The sequence below is a fragment of the Choloepus didactylus genome, chromosome 4 (assembly GCF_015220235.1).
Source record: "Choloepus didactylus isolate mChoDid1 chromosome 4, mChoDid1.pri, whole genome shotgun sequence".
Classification (NCBI taxonomy): Eukaryota; Metazoa; Chordata; class Mammalia; order Pilosa; family Megalonychidae; genus Choloepus; species Choloepus didactylus.
Window position 1 is genome coordinate 190,219,280 of NC_051310.1, and position 20,446 is coordinate 190,239,725.

Genomic DNA, 20,446 nt, shown 5'->3' on the forward strand with positions numbered 1-20,446 from the left:
ATTTTTGTTAGCTTCACCCATGTCTGTGGGTTGAAGCTGAATTTCAGTGGGAAGACCTACATGAGACTTCTCTGCTTATTTGTAAGAGCAGCACCCCATTTCCCCTTACCAAAACATGTTTACTTTCCAACAGATGACATAATAAATTGCCACAAGTTGGGTGGCTTAAAACAACAGAAACTTATTCTCTCACAGTTCTAGAGATGAGAAGTCCAAAATCAAAGTGTTGGCAACACCATGCTCTCTGAAGTCTACTGTGTGTTATTATGGATACTTAAAAAAGATTTAAACAAATTTGCAATGAAATCTGCAAAGAAAAATGTAGACCATTATTGACAAATTTGATAACCAGAAAGACACAGAGAGGCAAAATAGGGAATTAAGAAAGAAATGAGAAAAGGATTCCTTGGCTTTCCCACCAAAGCAACCTAAAGTGACTTGAAATAGTCCATCCACAAACTGGTACATACTAAAATATACACTATGATATAAAGACCAAGTGTCTTCATTCTTTCTCCCCATTTTTGAAACCCAGCCCAAGTGCCTGTACTTTCTTAAGAGCTTCCAAAACCATTTTATCCTTCATGGATCCACAGATGTTGCTCCTGCATTTGTGATCTCTTTTATGAGATTTTGCACTCTATCAAGTAATCTGATTGAATTCTAGGCAAAATATCCTGTTGAATTTAAACACTAACTTGTTATAAATGCAATCAAGTACTGAAAATCTGAAACTACTGAAACCCTACTATTTAAATATAACCACAATTTGATCACATATTTCCTTCCAGTCTTCCTTTTCTAGTCCATGTGTGTTTTCTTGAAGAGAGCTGGCTCTCTTTGCTCACACTAACCAGCCCACAGTGGGAGAGATCCTTAAGGAGAACCACCATGGATTAAGCACAGATGCTTTCTAATCAGGTCCACACGATTTTTCCAAAGGGGTGGTACAGGCCAGAACCCTAAGTGGATTTTGAGTTCTTATTGTCACTCTACATAACACAGGCAGCTTGCAAGACAGGAGTATTTCTAGAGCACATGGTAATAATGAAATACAATACATTAAATTTTACCCCAATTCTAATCAGATATTGCCCAGGTAATCTATCAGAATTTCTCTATCAGATTTTGACTTTCTTGTCCAAATTGTTGACTTTGAACCCTGAGGTCTGTGGCTCACAAAAGCATGTAAAAGTAGCAGTGAGATGGACTGATAGGTGTCCTGGATGATGTGACTACTGAGGTTACCTCCTAAGGATAGGCACTGTTTGGGAACACTGCTGGTTTGGGAAATTTCAGGCACATGCATAGAGACTACACAGCCATTGTACAATGTCTAATATTCCTATGGCTGAGTTTTAAGTGCAGGTCAGAGTATCAACACTGGTCTCACATGGTTGGGTACACACTTTATCTCTTCCACACAGAAGCACATGAGATTGGGATACTTATCTCTATTCCTCCATTACTCCATCTGAGTCATATGTATAGTAAACAATCCCACCTCATATACCTCTAAGGATTGAATGAGCTATTATACATAAACTGTGCTGTGCTCAGATGGGATTATTTTCTTGTCATCATTGACACTGGCAATTGTCCTGTGGTAAATGAGTCCTACATAAAGTATAAATACATACAAGCACTTGTGAATACACACATATACATTCACAATCAGACCACAATGACTTACCCACTGACACCTCTGAAATGCAATTTATGCTACTTCACACCATCCATGGAGAACCTAGCTCTTTCCACGGACTGTAGAAACAGGGATACAGTTCTTAACCTGGAAATCAGTTTCTCTCACCACACAGCACATTCTTACTGCCACATGAAATTGGGAATCACTGTGGCTCTCCACTCTAAAGCTAGTAAAGAAAGCTCACCATACTCATGTAGGTTTCTTTCCTTAGCCAGTGAGTAATTCCAGAATACACCCTTGTTTCTCTTGTTCTTGAGGTCACCTGCAATGAAGAAAAAGAAACACTGTGAACATCAGATCATGCTGTATACTTGTGGCTTAGGATTTTGCTCTCTTAGTTGCCTAGAATACCAAATGGGAAACCACAGTTGAGTCAAAGAACACAAAAACAAGAGGAGAAGGCATCTACAGAAAAGGCACAAACTTTCTGAAAGGATTTTTTGGTCAAGTCCACTTTATCAAGCAAGCACAAAATTATTTATCCAAAGAATAAAAGAATCCCACTTAAGGAAAGTCCCTCTACAATATAGTTTCCAATCTGATGCTACCAAGATTGAGAGACCTTCTAGAACAAGTTGACAGTTGGTCAAATATTCTACCCACCCCTTGCCAAATAGAAAGTCCCTAAATTGTATAATCTACATGATAAATTTTCAAATCTGAACCTGATTATAAAATAAACCAAGAAATAAATACATTTATTTCAAACAAAAAGGACAACCTTACCTTGATGTTTGTTGGGTCCTCTTCATCTGCTTTGACATGAGAAATGTCCTCTTACAGTTTCCCTGGGGGAGCTGAGAAGATACAGAAGAACCTTCAGTATACTGCTCGTGTGGCTCATGAATTTCTAGGGAAAATGAGTTGACTAGGATAAAAGACCACTGTTTATGAATGTTATTGGTTAATATTCATGAATTGAGATGTTCCTGGGCCATTAATAAATTTTATTACCCTTCACATCTATGTACATTCCCTATTTTCCTGTGTATGTAAATAACTGTCAATGTATTTGGTTATTTATCACCCCCTATAAGTTCATTGAACTATATTTCTATCTAGTTATTTGCTGAAATATGGACACTCTTTGGTTAAATGGAAAAAAGTTTCTCTCTTTTCACCATACTTGTCTTTAGGGAGATGAATGGGTTGGGTGAAAGTATGCAGTTATAGCTATAAAATGTGTGTTGGGGTAACCACCAAATATGAAAGGTTTGGGCTCATAAATTAGACATACACATTCTTAAGATGCTCTGGAATCCTAGTTATAAGAATGGAAGCAACAGGCACCCACTATACTAAAATAATACACATTTCAACTTGAAAAGTAGCAGGAAGGCATAAGACAAAGATAGGAAGCCTTCATTGTGTGAAATACATTCCTACTCATCTCAACCTATACAGTTCACTCCAAATTTCTGAAATTAATAATTTGCTATGACCTTCATGAGTACAGAACAGTAAAATAGATATCAATATATTCTCCTGGATGAATAACGATTGTGGAGGCAGTGAGGGGTGCAGAACATCATAAGAAAAACTAAATTTTTCTAAATGGAAACTAATTTTAATAGCCATCAGCTTGTTAGTAAAAATAAAATATAAACAAGTAGTAAAATAAAATTATAAAGTATATTTAAAACTGTTACAAACTTTAGAGGAGAAATTGATAAAAAGATGAGAAACAACTTTAGAAGAGTTTTCTTAGTGATTTGGGGGCAATGAATTAATTAAGCAGTTCAATATGAACATACCTTTTGAGCAGCAATTGAGATTTCCCATCTCTGGACTGAAGCAGAGAGCTTCTCGTCCTGCCACTTAATTTGAATCTCTCTCCACAGAGTTACAGAACCATGAACCATATGTGCATCATCTGATAACCATGGTGATGGTTCATGACAGAATTTTCAGAGTGCATGTGTTCTCCACAATGCAAGGTCCAACAGCTACTTTCTAGACATGAGGTTTTTTTTTTTACATGGATACATGTCAATTAAGAATGTTTTGTTTTAAAAACTGAATCCTGTACCCACACATTATTTTTTGTATTTGATAATAAGTTATCTGAAAGAAAGTGACATGCTCTCCCACCATATATAGTAAATAGTGAGATTGCAGAATGAAGAACAAAGCTGACATACTCAGAATATATAGAGGTTTCATTTCATTTGTAATACCACACTTTACCAAATTTTATAATTCCTTAGTCACCAAACATTTCTAGAAGAAATAATTAAAACTTTTTCAATATTAAATAAAATCAGCATTTTAATATAAATACAGTTTAAAAGGTATTATTCTCTAAGAATCATCAAATTATATATATCCTTCTCTGATCATCTCTGCATATTACCTAGTTTTCCCCTTCCTGCAACTAAGTCTATATACCTGGCTTTCTCTCACTGTGAATTCACTAAGCAATGCATCTTGTTGGGCAGTTTAATGGCTGGCTTTTAACTAAGTAATTAAGAAAACAAATCACTATATTTTCACCAGAGCATTCCTGTTGTGGATGAACAAGATGGGTGAAAATGTACAGCTAATATAAATGCAGGATTGTGGTTGTGGTCTCATATATTGACATCCAATCACACAAATTCTTAAACATCTCTCTATGAAAACTAGCTCTATGAAGGGATATGATCTGTCCCAAAATATAAGCTAGAAGTGAAAATTTTAGAATGAAGAGGAGATCCCATGTGTAAAACCAAGTAGATAACCCTTATTGTATAAAATGCTACTCTTCAAATGATCATCACTGCTGATTCTTCTCAAACTGTTAGAATCAATAAACCAAATAATTAATTGAACTTGTATAAAAACTGCATTATTACAGCTGCTGTAATTTTCTCCCATGATTTACCCATCTCAGGGATTTGGTTGAATGGATGTCAAAGAACCAGTAATACCTTATTTTTCTAAACAAACTTCAAAGATACCTGGCTTGACAAAAATTATAAATGTATTGTTAAAACACAGCAAAACTGGAAACCTGTTTCACAGATGAATGTCAAACTGGGAAAGAAAATGAAAAAATGACTAGAAATATGTAAGATAATATAACCATCCTAGTGAAGGAGTAGCATTTGAAAGGCAAGCAGTACAAGATTCTCACTTTTTGGAGAAAAGTTGGATAAAGATGAGCACTTTCCCTCCTCCTGCCACCTATGACTACAGTAAGTGAAAAATAAATGAGTACATATAGGGAAATCATTATAAAATTGACTTTCATGTTTTTGATGCAATGGGAATTTTCAATTAATATATCTGGATGGTTATGCATTAATGTAAGGGTTTCTATTTCCAGAGGCAGACCTGGATAGCTGCAGAAAAAGGAAGGAAGGAAATTCAAATTTTCATATGCATTCTTTGTAAATTTTCACTTGAATACAAGTGAATTATGCTTGTTGCTATTACTAGACAGAACCTTACTCTATAAAACAGTAGTGTAAAATAACCATTTTACTTTGCTCATGTAAGAATACAACAGAGCCCAGTAGGGTGGCCATTTCTTCTTTATGAAGTCTGGACTTCAGCAGAGAAAACTCCCTGGCTGAGGAATTTTCTACAGCCAGAGTTTTTAATCCTGTGGATTGATGTCACTCAAATGTCTGTGGGTTGAAGTTCTGCCTGGAAGACCTACATGAGCAATTGCCATGTCACCAGGGATTCCTGGCAGCAGGGCAGCCTCAGGGCATTCAGATCCTTCCCTGGTGACTGAGGTCTCCCTGATGAGTGACCCACATGAACCAGGTGGAGTTTCCTGGCCTTGTCAACATAACCATGGATGTTACAGCCCCTTGCTTCCATGGCATTCTGTGAGTGACAAGTGACAACTAGTGTCAGCCCTGCTTAAAAGGGAGGAGCCTAAGCCCTGCCTCTCAATTGGAGGTAAGCCAAAAGAACTTGCAAACATGGTTTCAACCCACAACATGCATGGAGCAGTTTAAAAAATACTCAGTAGGAGGATGCCACTTGAAAATCTGTGAGGCAGGAGATGCTGCCTATGGCATAGGAGCATAGGTTTGTATAGTGATTTTCCCTGTAGCCTTGAAGCCCTGTGATGACAGAGGCCACATGTCTTTTTCCCTTCTCAGTTTTTGACTCAGAAATGAGCACAGAGAAGAGCTCCACAGGTGGTACCATGTCTCTACTGCTCCAGTTCCAGATTTAAGAATTTCCCTGCCCAGAATGCAAGGTTCTCTTGTAGACTTTGAGTTTCCTTCAGATCTATTCCATGCTTTCACCATCACAGGAGGCCTTTTTCCCAGAGTCTCCATAGGGCCTGGATAACAGCTATGTCTTCAAGACAATTCCAGATCTTCAGGCAGTGTCCCTATGACACACATGTGGCTGTGGCTGTGGCACACATTTAGTGAATAGATCAATGAACACTCCCAAACTGAGTCAACTGCATGTATTTGATATGTAATAAAAATAGCTGTAGAGAAGTATAATTATTCAATAAAAATTATTTGAAGAAATGGCCATAATATGAAAAATATGTTCCCACTTCATACCATCTACCAAAATGTCTAGGTCAGTTGCAGTTTAAATGTAAAAATGAAAATATGCAAGATAAATATTTATATATTCTTGTAGGAGGGAAATTATTTCTTAGGAAAATAGTGATGGCATGAAGCATAGCACAAAAACATTTATTAGACTACCTAGATAAAATTATCTGAGCCACAAAAACCCAGTCCCATAAAAGAAATAATAATTACATTGTACCTAACTAAAAAAATTAGATTAAATTTGCAATGACTGTCTCTTTTCCATATTTGGCACTAAACTCTTAAAGTATAAACCTAAAACATCTAAATTTTATTGTATGTAAGTGATTTGCCAATTATACCAACTTAAAAAAAGACATACCATTATAATCATTTTTTTTTACCAAGGAGTACAGCTATATAAATGTATTCTTAGGAAGGAATCATGATGAATTTGAAGACTATGCTAACAGATGTGCATATCAGCCACTTGCTTCCTGTGGCTATCTCTCTCTCCATCTGAATTCCATTATGTTTATAAAGGACCCCAGTAATATGACTAAGACCCATCCTAAGTGAATTTGGTCAAACCTTAGCTGAAGTAATTTCATCAAAAGGTATGACTTCAATAAATTTACACCATAGGAATAAATAAAATTTAAGAATTTGGGGAGTTGTGGGTGAGGGGTGGGTACATATAGTACCAAACACCACAAAATGAAAGCCCCATCTAAATTCTCAGGACCTTTTTGGCAGAAATTTTGATCCTGAATTCCTATAAAATTGCAAGAAATTCCAGATAGCCAAAATAATCCTAGAGAAGAAAACTCCAACCACCCAATATTGAAATTTACTACAAATTCCAACTACAAAAACAATATGATATGGCAGCATAGAGAGGAAAAGAATAGTTTGTCCCCCTGGAACAACTAACAAACAACCAGACACAACTAGTAAATAATCTGGAATAACTTCAGGGGTACAAACATGACTGTACGCACATCATACACCAACCTGAATTGGGAGGAATGCCTGAGATAGCACCATGTAATATGTAAGTAAAACCTACAGATTCAAGCCAGGAGCCCCTCCCCCTATGGCCCAAACTGCAAAGCCTCATGGTGCTAAAGAGCTGCACTCTGCCAGCAAGTGAATATAGCTCAGCTGAGCTCCAAATGTGGGTTTAATTAACAAACATGGACTGCTCAATACAAGACACAAATCCCCAACAGGCAGAAAGAGGCTTTTGGTGATAACTGACCTTGGAGAGCCAGAGGGTGGCTATGGACTGTCCCTGAAGGGGGATTTCAGTCCCTTTTTTGGCTCTGTGGAGAAAGCCTCAGCCATTTTCAGTTCCCATTTTTCTGACCCAGACAAGGGTGGGGATAGCACAGGCAGAAATTATTCAAATGCTAATGACCACTCCCCAGTGGGTGCACATTCCCCAAGAGGAAGAAGGTGATGCCAAGCTTTACTACCCACCTTCCATTCAGAACCAGACCCCAGAACCTGGGGAAAAAAAGCCACAGGCCTCATGTCCTTACAGCAGTCTGGAGCTACAGATGACAGGCACCATTTGCTGGGCAGAAAAGCAAAGTGACTTGAGGCCTCACAGGGTGTACCAGTCTTCTAAGACAGCCTCAGGGAAACCAGATGCTATTCCCTCCTTCCAAGACCTGAGCCCATTCTGGTCTGGGAAAACCTGATTGGGGTAACCAAGGAAACCAGATGCCTAGACAACAGAAAACTACAATCTACACTAAGAATAATGAAGTTATGGCACAGTCAAAGGAAAAATTTAAACTTCACCTTAGATACAATAATTTAAACAACTAATACGAAACCAATTCAAAAAGTTCAGGGAAGATATGGCAAAAGGGATGAAGTGTATAATGAAAACACTGGGTTTACATAAAGTAGAAATTGAAAGTTCAAGAAAAACAACTGGCAGAATCTATGGAAATGAAAGGCACAACACAAGGGATGAAAGATATAATGGAAACACAATGTTAGATCTCAAGAAGCAGAAAAAAACACTCAAGAACTGGAGGACAAGGCACCTGAAAGCCTATATACAAAAGAACAGATAGAGAAAAGACTGGAAAAGTATGAGCAATGTCTCCAGGAACTTAAGGACAAAATGAAATGCAGGAATGTACATGCCATGGGTGTCCCACAAGGAGAAGAGAAGGGAAAAGGGGCAGAAGCAATAATAGAGGAAATAATTAATGAAAAATTCCCATCTCTTATGAAAGACATAAAATTACAGATCCAAGAAGCACAGCATACCCCAAGTAGAATAGATCTGAAAGGCCTAGGCCAAGACACTTAATAAACAGATTATCAAACATCAAAAAAAAAAAAAAAAAACCAACAACAACAAAAAAAAAACAGAGAATACTGAAAGCAGCAAGAGAAAAGCAATCTGTCACATGCAAAGGAAGCTTGGTAACACTATATGCAGATTTCTCAATAGAAACCATGGAGAGAAGAAGGAAGTGGGGTCTACTGAAAGAGAAAAGCCAACAAGCAAGAATACTATATCCAGCAAAACTGTCAATCAAACATAAGGGAGAGCTTAAGGTATTCTCTGACAGACAATGACAGAGTTTGTGAACAAGATACCTGCTCTGCAGGAAACACTAAAGGAAGTACTGGAGACAGGAAATGACAGGAGTGAGAGGTTTGGAAACAACATTGGAAAATAGTTCAGCAATGTAAGTACACAGAAAAAAGATGACTGTGAGCATGGTTGAAAGAAGAAGGTTAGGACCATGTTGGACACCAGAATGAAAGATGAAAGATAAAGACTGGGACTGTATACTCAGTGAAACCTAGGGTTCTCAATGATTGCAATGAAAGGTATAAATATGTTTTTTATGTGAGGTAGAACAAATTAATATCAACATTGCAAGGTGTTAAAAATAGGGTGGGATTGGAGGGAAATAGAATCAATGCAAACTAGAGAACATAATTAACAGAAACATTGTATTATGCTTCCTTTAATATAACAAAGGCAATAGACCAAATATAAATGCATATGGGGGGAGGCAGATACAGGGTAAGTGTATGGGACTCCTGGCATTGGTGATGTTATCTGACTCTACTTTAGTTTAGTGCTATCTTTCCTTTTGTTGTTTACTAGCTTTCATGTTTTTCTTTTCTTTTCTCTCTCTTTCTTCTTTTTTGTCCCTATATCTTCTTTGATTCTTCCTCCTTCTTTGTGGAAGAAATGGAAATGTCTTTATGTAGATAGTGGTGATGGTGCTGAATACATAAATATGTTACTATACAGAGAACCAATGATTATTTAGGATGGAATGTACGGTTTGTGAACAAAACCATCTTTAAAAAATGAGTTGATGAATATTTCACTATATTGAGTGAAATGTCAGACACATAAGGACAAATATTGCAGGGTCTCACTGATAGGAACTAATTATAATATGTAAACTCATAGACTTGAAATGTAAGTTACCAGGATATAGAATAAGGTAAGAATTGGGGAATGCCTGCTTATTATGAACAGAATGTTCATCCAGGTTGAACGGAAACATTTGGAAATGGACAGAGGTGATGGTAGCATGTTGTGAGAATAACTAACAGTGCTCCATGGTGTGTGAAGGTGGTGGAAAGGGGATGCTCAGAGTCATGTATGTCACCAGAAGGAAAGTTGGAGGTAAAATGATGGAAATGAATAAAACAGTGAATCTTGTGGTGCACAATGTCCATGACTAACTGTACAAATATTAGAAATCTCTCTCATGAACTAGAAGAAATGTATGACACTATAACTAGAAGTTAATAGAGGATCATACAAGAAAAATATATACACATATTGCAAACTATATACTACAGTTAGTAGTATTTTAACATTCTTTCATCAACATTAACAAATGTACTATACCAAAACTATGAATCAATAATGGAGGGGGGGTGGTTAGATGACTTGAGTTTTCTTTTTTTGTATTTCTTTTCTGTAGTAATGAAAATGTTCTAAAAATTGAAAAAAATTTATTTGTGGTGTTGGATGCATAGCTATATGATGGTACCTTGGGTAATTGTACACTTTGGATCTTTGGCTAATTGTATGGTATGTGAATAATTTCAATAAAAAATAAATAAAAACCTATGGTACTGACATATGATTGACATATATATCAATAGAATAGAACTGAAAATTCATAAATAATTCAATACATCTATAAATTAATTTATGACAAGTGTACTAAGACCATTCAATGGAGGAAAGAGACTTTTCAACAAATGATGTTGAGACTAGTGGATATTCACATGGAAAAGCAGGAAGCTTGACTCTTACCTCAAAGTCAGACAAAAAATTGTGAATCTATATCAGCTATTTGCTCATATCAACTACAATATAGAAGTGCTAAAGCTAAACAACTCTAGAAAGAAGCAAAAGTGTAAATTTTGTCTTTTTTCTTTTTATTTCTTTTCTTGTGTTGAAATGATTCTAAAAGTGGTCATGGGGATGTATTTATAACTATGTGATGTTATTGTGAGCCAGTGACTGTAAACTTCAGATTGTGTGAATGGTGTGTGAGTATATCTCAATAAAATTGCATTTAAAAAAATTATACCACAGACACAAAAGAAGAGATATTGTATGTTATCACTAATGTGAACTCTGTGAACAATGTAAAATAAATGTCTTATAATGTAGAATATAGAGGACCTAGAGATAGACAGAAGTGAGTGAAGGGAGAATGATAATCTAACATGTACAGATATGATAAAGAGGGTGAACTTCATGGTATAGGAATGGACAGGTGTGATTATCATTCTTTAATAGGATAATAAGTATTAGTGCTGCAGTGAAGGGGAACATATGTGAAAGTGGTTGTTTGAAGGCATGTAACCCACAGAGTAACACTACAAACATAAATAACCATTAGCATGATATACTTATAAGGTATGACACTGGAACAAAGAGTTAACAACACAATGATAAATGGGAAAACTACCCATTACATATTATAGACTATATTTAATAAGAGTATCTTACCAACACTACACGAATAATAGGGATAAATAACTAGCAGCTGACAAAAAGTCTTCAATGCTGTATGTATGACAATTTTTGAAAATTGAGAGTGATGATTATTGTACAATTAAGTGAATATAATGTGAGAAACCATTTATCTTGGGACAGAATATATGTTATGTGAATTAGGAACCCACTCCTTTATAAATCAGGCCTTCAATCTTGAGGCTTGCTCTTGTAAAATTTAGTGCTGTACATGGGAGGCTAAGCCTTCAGATAATTATGCCTAAGAGGCACCTCCAGAGAACCTCTTTTGCTGCTCAGATGTAGCCTTTCTCTCTCTAAGCCCAACTTGGCAAATAAATTCATTAACCTCCCTCTACAATTGGCATGGCTCCCAGGGGGATTAATCTCCCTGGCAACATGGGACACAACTGCAGGGATGATCCTGGCCCTGGAAGCAAGGCATTGAAAATATCTATGTGACCAAAAGGAGGAAAATAATGGTAACAAAATAAGGTTACAGTTGCTAAGAGATCTCAATTAGAGTCCTGAGGTTATCTTGGAGGTTTCTCTTGGGCAAGCTCCAGCTAGGTATCCCAAATGGTCACAGTATGCCATGGCTTTACCAACAGCAGTTCCAAAACACCTAGATCCTTATTTGATAGTCTATAAGAGATTCATTCACTAAGATTTGTCTCTCAGATATTTAAATTCAACAGAGTGTTCCTATGCCAGACAAGTCCTAAATCCCAGAGGCAACAGCTTCTTTAAGAATAAAAATGAGATGCATTCCCCATAGTGTCAACACCCCTTTTCAATATGAACAAGTTAGAGTGCTCACTGCTTAAACACCCTTAAAAATTTAGAAAGTGATTAAATGAGAGGAAGTGATGGCAACAGACAAGATAGGATTTAAGAAAGCATTATGAATACTGAAACTTTTATAAATATATTAGAATAGTGAGAAGGAAATAACTGAAATGGTGGAACTGTAACCTATAATGTTCTTTGAAATTTGCTGTATAGATATTTACTGAATTGTGCTTTGAAAAGTTAGCACCTTTCTCTATATATCCTATATTTCACAATAAGGAAAGAACAGAAACTGTGGAGATATAGACCATAAATTTTTTTGAAATTAGTTATATAAACACTGATTGAAGGGTACTTTGAAAATTAATGCATTTCTGTATGTTACATTTTGCAATAATAGAAATAACTGAAATTGTGGAATTGTAGCCCATAACATTCTTTGAAATTTGCTTTCTAACCACTTGTTAAATCTCACTTTGAAAGTTATCACAGTTATGTATATATGTTAAAGTTCACAATAAAATGCATTTTTTATAAGGGGGGTACCAGAAGGAGCTTTCAAAAGGAAAGATTAGGGAGGGAATAGCAGAATCTACTACTTTCCCAAAGCAGCAAGGAACCACACAGAAACAGACTGAATCAACTCTTTGCAACCTGGGAGACTGGGGAATAAATTTCAAGGCCCAGGTCAGTGTGGGAAGAAGGGTCTGAAAGAACATAGGCAGACCCTGAAAGTGGCCATGGCTCCTGGTGCCCATCCCCCACCCTTGAGGAAAGCAGCTAGAGGCATGATTCTTGCCTAGGGGGTTGCTGTAGACTGGGCAGGCTGCAGAAGTCCTTTGTCCCAAATACAGAGGCATACACAGCCCAATACTGAGGCAGAGATTGGCCAGTGAAGTGAGAGCACAGGACAATTCAGCTCCTCTGGGTCAGCTGCTGCTGGGTTCCATGAGGTAAACACATTTTCAGGATGAATAACTGAAGAGTGCCATCTACTGGGCTGGCCAGAACATGGAGGGGGAAAAGCAGAGCTTTTCAGAGCCTCTCCAGTCCCTTTCTCAGACCCACTGAATGGATACACAGCATTGTTTTGGCTGGGAAATACTGATGCTCCCACTGGCAAAGGATGTCCTATACAAACACAGGCAGTAACTAAACCCTAGACAAGAGAGAGAAACCAACCTTCAAAACAGACTCAGGAAGATAATCAAATGTCCAAGTATCAGCAAAAATTCATAATACATACTAAAACAAGCAAAGATGACACCCAGTCAAGGGAAAAAATAAAACATCAGAGGAGATGCAGAATTTGGAAAAAGCAAGCAAAGGTTTTCAAAAAACTCTTCAATCAATTTAAAGAGATGAAGGAAAATATGCATAAGGAGATAAAGGTTAATAAGAAGACATTGCAGAGAATAAAGTACAATTTAAAAAAATAAATAAAAAGAAACCTATGTCATAGAAATGAGAGACACTGTAGATGAAATTAAAGCATACTAGAGACACACAATACCATATCTGAAAAGGCAGAAGACAGGATCAGTGAGTTAGAAGATAGAGTAATCAAATTCAAACAAACTAGAGATAAGATGAATAAAATTGGACAAAAATGACCAGGGCCTCAGGAAAATGACTGACAATATGAAGCACACAAACATACAAATCATGTGTGTCTCAGGAGAAGGGAAGGGAAAAGTGCTGGGAAGAATAGTCAAGGAAATAATGGCTGAAATTTTCCCAAACCTAATGAGAAACATAAATGTGCAAATCCAAGAACCTCAACATACTCAAAACAGAATGAATCTGAACACACCCTCTCCAAGACAAATAGTAATCAGACTCTGAAATGCCAAATAAGGAGAAAATTCTCAAACAGCAAGAAAATAGTGATTCTCCATCTACAAGGCAAGGCAAATAAGACTAAGTGCTGATTTTGCATCAGAGAACACTTAATCAAGAAGTCAGTGATATGATATATGTAATACACTGAGAGAGAAAAATTACCAGCCAAGTATTCCCTGTCCAGCAAAGCTCTCTTTCAAAAGTGAGGGAGATGGATGGAGCAAAATGGCAGCACAGGGAGGTGTGGAATTTATTTAGTCCTCTACAGCATCCAGTAAACACCAGGAAGAACTAGTAAATAGTCTGGAACAACCCTTTGAGGGACATCTGTGACCAGACACACATCATACACAAGTCTGGAAGGGGTGAAAGTTGAAACACAACACAGAACCATCAGTAAATCCCCTCCAAAAGGCATTGGCTGGCACCCCTCCTCCACTGGCATGGCAGGCTGAGTTGAAACACTTCTCTGTGGAAAAGAAGCAGTTTCTACTAGGAGTAAGAGAAGGTAGGTCAACCAAGCTTCACTCATGTTTTAATTAACACACTTGGACTACTGTTACAAGCTTCAAGCAAAGATAAACCCAGGGTGAGCACAGATAAACCCAGAGCAATCAAGAAAGGAAGCCTGAAGTCTCTTTCAGCATAGAGGAGGTGGGGCTGATGGAAAAAAACAAAAATAGATGATTTTGGAGTTGGCCAAGTTCAGAATACTGGGAAAGGGCTATGCCCTAAGGAAAGGGGGTACACAGAGCTGGGTACCAACCCATGCTGTTGACACAAAACTGGGGGTCTACAGATTGGTTCTGAACAGGGGATTTTTTTCTTGCTCTCATTTTTTAAACTATTCTAAGTACCTCTTTAAAGAAAGCCACAGGTCTTTTCAATTATCAGTGCTGACCCAGGCAAGAGTGGAGTTAAGATAGCTTTGACAGACAAAGTAAGGAGTCAAGTGAAGGAGATAATTCCTTGAAGGGCATATCTTCCCCAAGAAAAGGGGGTTGGGGGGCCCAGCTAAGGTGGTGGTCTCCTTCATAGAATTCAGACCAAGGGGCTGGGGAAAAAAAGAAAGAGAAACAGCTTAAGCTTGGCTTCTGACTCACCCTCATTCCCTGGCAAGGAAATTAAAGGCACCACACCTTTTATGCTGGTGAGGGGCTGTGGTATGACAAGCAACACCTGCTGGGCAACCTATGAAATTCACAGATTCTAGATCCCTCATAGGAAAGTCTGACAATATGTTGAGTCTCATCCTCAAGGAAACTTGATCCTGAATACACCCTCTTCATGAAACCTGGCTCTGACTGGTCTGGGAAAATCTGTGTGGGGTTGATTATATCTCAGTAGACCCTCCTTAAAAAAAGGTTCAATCTAGGCAGGACAAGTATCACAATAACAGCTGAAAAATTATAAGTTAAACAGAAGCTATGCTAGAGGTCTAGAAAAAGTTGACCTGAATACAAAAGAACAGATAGAGAACAAAGCCAACCAACAAGTAAACCCTAGGTAAAATAGTGAAAACAACCTATAAAATAAACAAATGAAGGAAACTGGATGCCTAGATGTCAAAAAATAAAATTATGCGTCATACTAGGATAATCTAAGACATGACCCAGTCAAAGGAACAAACTAACACTTCAAAGGAGTTAGAGGACATTAAACAACAAACATGTTTAAACAAACATATTATATCAACTTAAAAATCAAATCAACAAATTGAGGGAAGACATGGGAAAAGTGATGAAGGATATAAAGAAGGCATTGGGCAAACATAAGGAAGAAATAAAAAATTTGTAAAAACAATTAGCAGAAATTATGGGAATGAAAGGCAAAATAGAAGAGATGAAAAACACAATAGAGTTTATCAACAGCAGGTGTGAAGAAGCAGAAGAAAAGATTAGTGAACTATGGGACAGGATATCTGAAATCCTACACATAAAAGAACAGCTAGAGCAAAGAATAAAAAACTCTTGAGCAGGGTCTCAGGGAATTGAATGACAACATGAAGCCCATGAATATAAATGCCATGGGTGTCCAAGAAGGAAAAGAGAGAGGAAAAGAGGCAGAAAGAATAGAGGAAATAATTAAAATTTCCCATTTCTTATGAAAGACATAAAATGACAGATTCCAGAAGCACAGAATACCCCAAACAGATCTGAATACACCTACTTCAAGACATTGCTAATCAAATTGTCAAATGTCAAAAACAAAGAGAGAGTTTTGAAAGCAGCAACAGAAAAGGAATCCATCACATACAATGGAAGCTCATTAAGACTATATGTAGATTTCTCAGCAGAAATCATGGAGGCAAGAAGGCAGTAGTACAATATATTCAAGATACTGAAAGAGGAAAAACTGCCAACTGCCAACCAAGGATTCTATATCTGGCAAAACTGTCCTTCAAAAATTAGAAAGAGTTAAACATATTTTCAGATAGACAGACACAAAGATTGTGAACATGAGATCTGCTCTACAGAAATACTAAAGTGAGTACTACAGGCAGATAGGAAAAGATGAGAGAGAGAGGTTTGGAGAATAGAGTAGAAATAAAGATTATCCACAAGGTAGAAAGACAGAGAGAAAAAGTAAAAATAAAATAAGATAGGATGTATAAAACCAAAAAGACAAAACAGTAAATGGTAGCACAATGTTGTAACTTCACTGAACAAAGCTGAATGTGAGAAGAGTTGAAAGAAAAGACCAGTGGCATGTATGACACCAGAAGGAAAGACAGAAGACAAGGATTGAGACTGTATAACATAGCAAAACCTAGAGTGGATAATAAGGGTGATTAAATGCACAAATATAAGAAGGTTTTTATGTGAGGGGGAACAAATGAATGACAATATTGCAAGGTGTTAAAAATCAGATGATATATGGAAAAACACAATCAATGCAAGTAGAATCTATAGTTAATAGTAAGATTTGAATATACTTCCAAAATGTGACAAAGGAAATATACAAAATGTAACTGTCAGTAAGGTGGGTTATAGGGAGAGGTATTGGATTCTTGGTGTTTTTTTGTTGCTTCTCCTTTTCATTTTACTTTTTTGTTTACCCTTCATTTTTTTCCTCTTTCTGGAAGAAATGGAAAAAGTCCTCATGTAGGTTGTGATGGTGAATGCATAACTCTGTGATTATACAAAGAACCATTGACTGTTCACTCAGAATGGACTGTATGGTGTGTGAATAACACTGTTTAAAAACAAAAAGATACAAGTGCTGGACAATATGTGGAAAAAGGGGGTGAACATATTCACTGTTGGTAGGGGAACAACAATATTACAGCCCATCTGGAGGGCAGTGTGATGGTTCCACAGAAGGCCAAGTGTAGGGTTCTATATGATCCTGTATCCCTGTTATTAAGTATATACTTGGAAGAACTAAAAAGAGGGACATGAAAGGACATAAAAACACTGGTAATTATGGCAGCAGTGTTCACAATCTCCAATGGATTATGGTGGCCTAAAAGTTCATTGGCTGATCAAATGGAAGGGTGAAATGTTGAGTATGTATATAATGGAATACTGAAGAGCTGCAAGGTGGAGTGAAGTTGTGAGGCATGCAATTAGATGAATGAACATTTAGAACAGTATGTTGAGTAAAATAAGCCAGACATGAAATGACTAATATTATAATGCTTCACTAAGATGGACAATATGATGTGTACTCTTGAGAGTTGAATTCAAGATGATAGGTTATCAAGAGAAGTCTAATGGTAAAGTTTCCTAGATTGTACACTCACAGCAGTCACATCTATTCCTGATTTTTATATTTTTTTCTAAATTCTGAAATGCTGGGCTCCTTGTGTATAACTTGGTCATTCCCTGGAACTCAGAACTAGACTTATGCAGCTATGAAAGTCAGTATCACCCCATACAGTCACCATTAAAAAATCTGAAATATAAGTCAGACTTCAATTAGAAACATGAATGAAGATGATCAGGATAGAGCTAAGGCTAATTAAACTAAAATGTATAGGATGATATTTGCAGTGTTTTAAAATGTCAACTTCTGTAGGAGACCAAAAGAACAGATGTTTGCTTGGTGCAAAACTTATTTTCTGTAGCACACTATCTAATTTAACTTGTATGATCATTTTATTTGAACACTATAATTACATGGGACCTTGAATAGGGAATGAGATCTTATTGGTTTGCACAGTTTAGTGTGATGCCCTGATACATCCCAGAGCACTTTAGGCAGAGAATAAAAAAGTATTTGAAAAGCCCCCCTTGAGTGACTGGGGGAAAATGTGGAAGTATTAAACTTCCCCACCTGGAGAATTCCTGTTCCTCTCACAAGCATTGGGACTACCAACTTAACAGGACATGCCCTTCATCTTGGGCCTTGCTCTTACGAAATGGATTCCTGCAAAGGAGAAGCTATGCCTACATATAACTATGCCTAACTTTCATAAAAGTCAAAAGAGAACTTCTTTTTACTGCTCAGATGTGACCTCTGTAAGCCAACTCTACAGGTAAACTCACTGCCCTCCCCACTATGTGGGACATGACTCCCAAGGGTCTAAGTCTCCCTAGCAATGTGGAACATGACTGCTGGGATGAGACAGGTCCTGGTGCTGTGGATTTGAGGAAGGATTCTTGGATCAAAAGGGGGAAGAGAAATGAGACAGAATATAATTTCAGTGATGAGAGGTCATCCTGGAGTTTACTCTTTTGCATTATATAGAGATCCCTTTGTAGTTTTTAGTGTATGAATAGCTAGAAGGAAGTACCTGAAACTGTTTAAATGTAATCCAGGACATTTGATTCTTGAATATGATTGTGTAAGTATATAGCATTTAAGATGTGATTTTGTAATTGCAAAAACCTTAAACTCCCTTTATCCAGTGTGTGGACAGAAGAGTAAGAAAAAAAATCAATGTATATCAATAAAATGGGGGATAAGGGGTATAGGGTATTTGGGGTGTTCTTTTTAAATTTGTTTCTATTCTTATTGTTTTATGAAGTAATAAAAACATTCAAAATTGGATTGTGGTGATGACTGCCTAAATGTTTGTATCATCACAGTATGATACTGTGAACCATTGACTGTACTCTTTGTATGATTTTCTGGAATGTAAATATATCTCTACAAAGTTTTATTAAAAATGACAGCTAAAGCACTATAATCTCCCATTGGAAAGGCAAAAAAATTCATGCCTTCTTTGAGAATTATTCTCATTTCATAGTCAATTTTAACATTCGATTGAGTCTTTGAAACCTTTCCTCAAGTGGGTTATTCTCTTCAATACTGATTCCTTTTCTCTTCATTACCTGCACAATCTCAAATAAATGAGAAAAATTGCTCCATTCAAGAAAAGCATGATAGAATCATTTTAATTTTTAAAAATTTGATGCACATGGTTGTATCATCATATCATTTACATACATATACACAGGAAAAATAGTTTTATATGAAAATATTACTCACTTGACACTTTGATATGCTGGGAAAACTTCTCAAAGTCTATTCAGTTCAGCTAGTTTGAGTTTGACCAACTCCCTGCTGGAGCCCCCTCAGGCATTCATCAAAACAAGGACTTGGCTGTGGACCTTCTCTACCTGGAGGCCAGCATCATCCAGTTCTGACAGTAAATGCTAGATGTAAGAGAACACAAAGCCACCACATGGGGAAAATCAAAGCCCAACATGGACTGACACCCACCCAGAAATAAAGGTAGTTTTAATATATGCTGGGTTTCAGCACCTTCAACACAAGTTTGAGAATTGTCATCACCTCAGACCCTTACACCTACACAAATGCCATGCATCTGTGTGGGAAGGATGTGTCCACAAGTGGATACCCCCAGAGGTGGCCCCTGTCAGCACCTGTTCCCAGAGGCACTGCCATCCACTCTGCTGGCTACCCACACAATCCCTGCATGTTTACTCACTGGTTACTTTTCAATCTTTTCCAACAGAGCTTCCACTTGATAAAGTCAGGTGCTTATGGGAGCCATGTTTCTGTCAAATATTTCTACCTGGTTCTGGAAGTTCTACAAAGGAATTGATAAAATGTTCATTCAATGCCATGAAATATTTAAGACAATAACCTAAGAGACTAAAAATGCCTACAAATAATAGCACTAGATGCTGAATTTAAAGAAGGGTTTCCTTGCAAAACTCTTCTCCTGTGGATGAAACTCATTCTTAAAAATGCACCACTGTGGTAACTAATTTTTCAAATTTATTTGATTTAGAGCATGAAACAATAAAACTCTTAAGAATAATGAAAGGTCAGTTTATCTCCCTTACTGCTCATTTTGTATTTGAAATGATTTCATTTGGGACCCCACACCACATTTTGATCATGTTTTTAAAATCTCACTTAAGTAAGTGTTCTGGTTTGCTGAAGCTTCTGATAAACAAAATACCAGAAATGGATTAGCTTTTATAAGGGGGATTTATTATGCTACAAATTCATAGTTCTAAGGCCAAAACAGTATCCAAACTAAGACATCAACAAGGGGATATCTTCATTGAATAAAGGCTGATGGCATCTGGAACAACTCTGTCAGCTGGAAACACAGAAAGCTGGGGTCTGCTGGTCATTTGCTCCTGGGTTCTTGTTTTA

The 20,446-nt window shown here is 37.0% G+C and overlaps 1 long non-coding RNA gene across 1 annotated transcript; it reads right to left on the reverse strand.

The window, feature by feature from the left end:
* Positions 1-1,911: 1,911 nt before the first annotated feature.
* LOC119531740 lies at positions 1,912-19,870 on the reverse strand. The gene is made up of 4 exons (XR_005216400.1): positions 19,767-19,870; positions 19,304-19,470; positions 2,435-2,505; positions 1,912-1,970 (listed from the first exon to the last, which is right to left on the reverse strand). It is a non-coding gene; the product is annotated as an uncharacterized LOC119531740 (long non-coding RNA).
* Positions 19,871-20,446: the final 576 nt, after the last annotated feature.